Raw genomic sequence first — 6,000 nt, 5'->3', positions numbered from 1 at the left:
TAAAATACAAGTTTGCCTAAGCTCTTGAAAGCACTTCAGAGAGTACTTAAAGGCTGAGTATGTTTCCCTGCTCATTAAACATGCAGTACTCAACTGCATCTGGTGATATATATTTTATTAACAGTTTTTCCCCATCTCCCTGCCCAAATATGTTGATTTACTCATGGCTTCCTTTTATCCCAACTATGACGATATTGCTTCCACACCTAGCTTTTTTCTCCCTATTCCTGTTTGGAAAGAACACCATAGTGTAGGAAGGTGGGTGGGGACAGGAGAGAAAAAGGGAAGGAGTTTTGAACACACAGGACTTGCTCCAAGACGAATAGGATGGGACTTGGTGTGCTTTTGGGAAGAGGGTAGGGGGGGAAGGGGGGAAAATAGACAAATATAGACAGTCTCAACCACTTGCCAAGAGTTTTAATTTGCGTGGATATTTAGACAGTGCTTTGATGCTCAAGTACATTGTGGGGGAAACAACCTCATTTTCTGTGAGTACATTTTAATCCAACTTGTTTTGTTCTCTATCATCTTGCTTTTCATCAATTTACCTTCTTCTTCTATCCTTTCCTTCCTTCCATTTTTCTGTCTTTCTGCCTTTCTCTCTCTCTCTTCTTTACTTCCTCCCTTCCACCATTCTTTATTAACTCACCTTTTTGCTGCCCTTAGTGTAAGCAGTACATCCTTAGTTTTCCATTTGATAAAATCATAAAGAAATACTGAGAAATTATTACACATTATATGATTATATTTTATTGTACTCAAATGTTACCTCATCAGAACAGGGTTTAGCATAATTCTCAGAAATTGTGATGTGGCAAGTATGTTCCCCAATCCAATACAGGTTCTCATTAATGCTTACCTGGACTATATTGAAAATACTTAAATGGGCTTTCAAACTCCAATCTTTCCTTGTTACATTGTTTCTGTATTCACCTGACATTTATTTAAAAACACACACACAGAGGCACGTACACGTACACACATATATACATACTACATAATACATATATATTTAGTTAAAACATAAACTGAGGCACATGAAAACTTTCAAAAGTTTATTAGGAGTGCTCCACCAATAGGAGCTAGCGGAGAGGTGTTTTTAGTGAAGACTGGGAAGCAAAGTAAGAAAATATTTTATTGGCTATAGCTTAAGCAGTTGCCTTATTTGGGAAAGCTTAGTTGGCTGTTTGTGATTTGTTGTTCTTAAGTTTCATTTTCTTGGTTTGGAGACACTGACTCTGGCTTAGGTTTTGGTTTGCTTACTAGGCTACCAAGGCGTTAGCATCACCTCAGTCTAATGGCCTCCTTGTTTAATTACATTAACAATATATATGGCCAGGATTATAATGCTTTTTGCTTAAAACTTTGATGGTTCCATGATACTTATATACTAAATGAATTCCTTTAGATTTCATTAGAATGCAGATTCTCAAAACCCATCTACAAAATTTTTTGTTCTTGGATGGTCCCAGGCATTTAAAAAAAAAAAAAAAAAGGTGATTCTGATGTTTAACAGTCTAATCATATTAAACTTCTCAACATTCCCATAAATAGCATCTACTTTTATTCTCCATGGTTTTTGTAGATCCTTCTTCTAGAATATTCTGAATCACTCACAAAAATCACATCAAAGGACTCCTGTATATCACTGTCTAGAATAAAATAACCCTGTCACACCAGTCCTTCCCAGCACCTCACCCATGCTCCCAACCATCTTCTACGATGCTGTGCTAAAGTAAGTTAATGTCTTGTTTCACATGGAGATTGTGAGTTTGTTTCTGTGAGCTCTTACTAATGTTTATATTTCTTATGTTGGTGCAGTGACTGACACATAATTGTGACACAGAAAACGATTTTTTTAGGAATAATCATAGAATTTCCTTTTTGTTTCAGAATATTCATAGAATTTCCTTTTTGTTTCAGAATATTTGATATGTAGATATGCATAAAAGCACTAGAATTATTTTAGCTGATGTAATTTCCTCATTTTTTAAATTATAAAATTAATACAGTATAAAATAAAATATAAATAAGTATAAATAAATAAATAATAAAGGCACCCAAAAACCTACAACCCAGAGAAAATATGTTTGCTGACATTTCTTGTAGACCTTTCATTATCTTATATACAAAATATACTTTTTCTCTCAATAAAAACAGGGTGGTTGTGTTTTTAAATTTGTTTTTATTTATTTTTTTAATGAATAGACTTCATTTCTTAGAGCAGTATTAGGCTTGCAAAAAGTACAGAGAGATATTCACCCCTACACCTCAGCCCACCTCCATCCTTCATACACCAAGTCTTTCCCTATTATTAACATCTGTCATTGGTGTGATACATTTTTTAAAATTGATAAACCAATATTGATACATTATTATTAATTAAAGTCCATAGTTATTATTAGGGATCATTCTTGGTGTTTTACATTTCTATGGGTTTGACAAATGTATAATATCATGTATTCACAATTACATTATCATACAGAATAGTTTCACTGCCCTAAAATTCCCCTGTGCTACAACCCCTGATCTTTTCATTGTCTCTATAGTTTTGCCTTTTTCAGATGTCATATAGTTGGAATTATATGGTATGTAGCCTTTTCAGATTTGCTTCTTTCACTTATCAATATACATTTAAGGTTCTGCCATTCTCTTTTGTGGCTTGATAACTCATTTCTTTTTATTGATGAATATTATTACGTTATGTGGATGAGCCACAGTCCTTAACTTATTGAGGGACATCTTAGTTGCTTCTAAGTTTTGGTAATTATGAATAAATCTCCTATAAACACCCATGTACAAGATTTTGTGTATTCATAGTTTTCAATTTATTTTGGCAAATGCCTAGGACCATGATTGCTGGGTTGAGTGGTTAGTCTATGTTTGACTTTGTAAGAAACTTCCACAGCGTCTTCCAAAGTGGCTGTACTATTTTGTATTCCCATCAATATTAATGAGAGTTAATCTTATTCCATATCTTGTCTGGATTTGGTATTGTCAGTATTTTGGATTTTAGTCATTCTGAAAGATGTGTAGCGGTTCTCATAATTGTTTTTATTTGCAATCCCTTAATGACATATGATTTCAAGCAACTTTTTATATACTTACTTATCATCTATATATCTTCTTTGGTGCGATGTCACTTCAGATCTTTTGCCCTGCTTTTCTTTTCACTTATTTTGAAATTCCCTAATCAAAAGTTTTTAAACCCTACATAGTATGAATGTGGATTTTCTTTTTTACAAATATCTATTTTTGACTGCATATACAAAATAATGTAATTTAGGAAATTTTTTTGTTGATGTGGTCCATTTTCTCCCCCACATATACTCTTATAAATATTTTATAGTTGGACTAAAGTGATCCCATAACTTAGGCTGGGTATCACTATAAATTAGGAATAAATGACTAAAATTGGTAAGTCTCATTCAGTAGCAAACATAGACAGGCATTTACAAGACTTAACTTCTAATGTACAACCATAGAAGATGCCACTCAAGTTGGTTCCTGTAATGTAAGATGTGAAGAAGAGCTATTAACTAGAAAGGCCTAAGCATGAAATTCTGATTTTTACTTTGATATACATAATCTCCCTTCAAAAACATTATGCCATTATTTGATATAGGCATCTATTATAGGTAACTGATTTGATTTAAAATATACATTATTAAGAGCAAATTATAGTTTTATTACTGATTGTGACAAAATACTATTTTTAAAAAACACTTATGGATCAAATTGATTTTAAAAGTAGTTGTCATTTTTGCCTCAGGACATATGAAATTTCAGGCCAAGAGACAGTGTAATGGGGAGAGTATTATATGTATTGTAATAGAATTTCTATGTTAGAAAGAAGTCTAGTGAGAGAAATTTACTAGGGAGGATTTTGATATACATGTAAAATAAAGACTCATATTTTAAAATGTTAATATTTACTCCACACTGCAATTCTGATTTCTTGTTCATAAATGGTATGAATACTCAGTTTCCATATTCAGGATTACAGTGTCCTCACCATGAGAAGAATTATGTTTTATCTACTTTGTTAGCCCTCATATGAATGTGCTTCAGTAATATATATTCTATAGAATTCTGAGAAATTCAAGAGAAAAACTTCTGTGATATGGTTACAGAGTTATATTTAGAACACCAAAGGATAGATGGAGAAGAAGCTTTAGAAAACAGAAACCTACAAAAGATGTGTGGTTTTGTACTGTTATACAGCCACCCTGATTCAGTAGAACAAAGTAAGCATAGCCAAGTAAAGCATGTTCACTCATAGAAACCTCCTGCTCTATATTTTCGTGTGTATTTTATGCTTTAAGAATGTTTTGTTTCTTTTTTTTTTTAACATCTTTATTGGAGTATAATTGCTTTACAATGGTGTGTTAGTTTCTGCTTTATAACAAAGTGAATCAGTTATACATATACATATGTTCCCATATCTCTTCCCTCTTGCATCTCCCTCCCTCCCGCCCTCCCTATCCCACACCTCTAGGTGGTCACAAAGCACAGAGCTGATCTCCCTGTGCTATGCGGTTGCTTCCCACTAGCTATCTATGTTTCTATTTTTTTTAACATTGCACCTTAAAGCCACTTAAAAATCCTTGTAATTTGTTTAAAACTACAGTCATTACAGTCATTTGCTAGACTACTCTAGAAATGCAGTGAATAATTAGAATGAGAGGCATTGGCTATGGTAATATATTCTTCTCTGTGCTGTGTGCCATGGGAAATTAAAGATAAACATGTCCTGGTCCCTTTCCATAAGTATCACATAATCTAATGGTTAAGTGCTTCAATAATCAATCACTGTGTCATATATTAAAGTAGCTACTTGAAATTCTAATAGTCATCTCAAAATTGATGTTTCCAAATCTGAACTACTATTTCCATTACCCTCCTAACCCCCAGCATGCTCCATCCACCACCTGCTCCATCTCAGTTAAAGACACTTCCATTTCTAATTGTCAGGCTATAATACCTGGAGATATCCTTGATTCTCTTGCACTCCTCATCTAACCCTCCAGGAAATTATGGTTACTTTATTTTAAAAATATATTCATAACCTGAATCTTCACTACTTGTACCGCTATCAGAAGATCAGAGATACCATCAACTTTCTTCTAAATCATTGCAATCCTAGATGGTTCCCTTGTTTTTAAACCTGCCTCCCTATTTACTTTGAAATTCTAATGTCTACTATCCTTACGTAGAGCAGCCAGAATAAATATTTTAAGATATAACTTAGAGTATATCCTCAAATCGGATCAAAACACCATATTAAATGGCTCTCCATTTCATTCACAATAAAGCCAGAATCCTTACACAGTCTCAAAGGTAATGGCCTTCCCTCATCACCTCTAGATAGCATCTTCTTCTACCCTACACCATATTCACTTAGCTCCTTGGTGTTTCTCTAATGCCAAGCATACTCTTGTCTCAGTGACATTGCTTCAGTCTTCTGCCTGCAGTTACTTTTCCCCAGATACGTTCTTGGCTAAATCTCTAACCATCTTAAAGCTTTGCTCGATTCTCTCCTTCTCAGATAGGTTTCCCTTAACTATTCTAATTCATATTGTAACCTGTTCCCTCCACTCCCATTTCACCTCCTCATGTCTGTCATACCCCTTTTACTATGCTCTATTCTTTTAGTTTGCTTTACAGTCTTCTTAAAGACTAATCAGTTTCTTCTTTAACTCATCTCTCTTGTCTCATACGCTATCATAGGCAGCTAAAAGAAGCTGAAAATCTCTAACTGGAATCTCATTAGCCAAAGCAACAAGATTCATTAATTACTCTTTTTACCTCCTAAATAACTATACTTTACAACTGGAGTGAGACCGATGATCACTCACCTTTCTGCCTGGTTAAGGGAAGAGGAACTCAAGCAAAGCATCACGGTCCCACTGAAGTGAAAAGAGAGAGAATGGTTAAGGTGGCTGGGATTTGTGGAGCAGAATATTAGAAAGGAGTGAGCTACACAAAAGAAGAGTTCTA

At 34.1% G+C, this 6,000-nt stretch overlaps 1 long non-coding RNA gene across 1 annotated transcript in view; it reads right to left on the bottom strand.

The window, feature by feature from the left end:
* Positions 1–917: 917 nt before the first annotated feature.
* The window catches only part of LOC309632780, a 101,929-nt gene continuing 96,846 nt past the window's right edge, over positions 918–6,000 (bottom strand). Inside the window, exon 2 of the long non-coding RNA XR_014247068.1 lies at positions 918–4,836. This is a non-coding gene — a long non-coding RNA (uncharacterized lncRNA). The remainder of the gene's footprint in view (positions 4,837–6,000) is intronic.

Source organism: Balaenoptera borealis (genome assembly GCF_965194805.1).
Source record: "Balaenoptera borealis genome assembly, chromosome: 8".
Taxonomy (NCBI): Eukaryota; Metazoa; Chordata; class Mammalia; order Artiodactyla; family Balaenopteridae; genus Balaenoptera; species Balaenoptera borealis.
The sequence above is the reverse complement of the archived record's forward strand: the minus strand, read 5'-3'. Positions and strand labels throughout refer to the sequence as shown.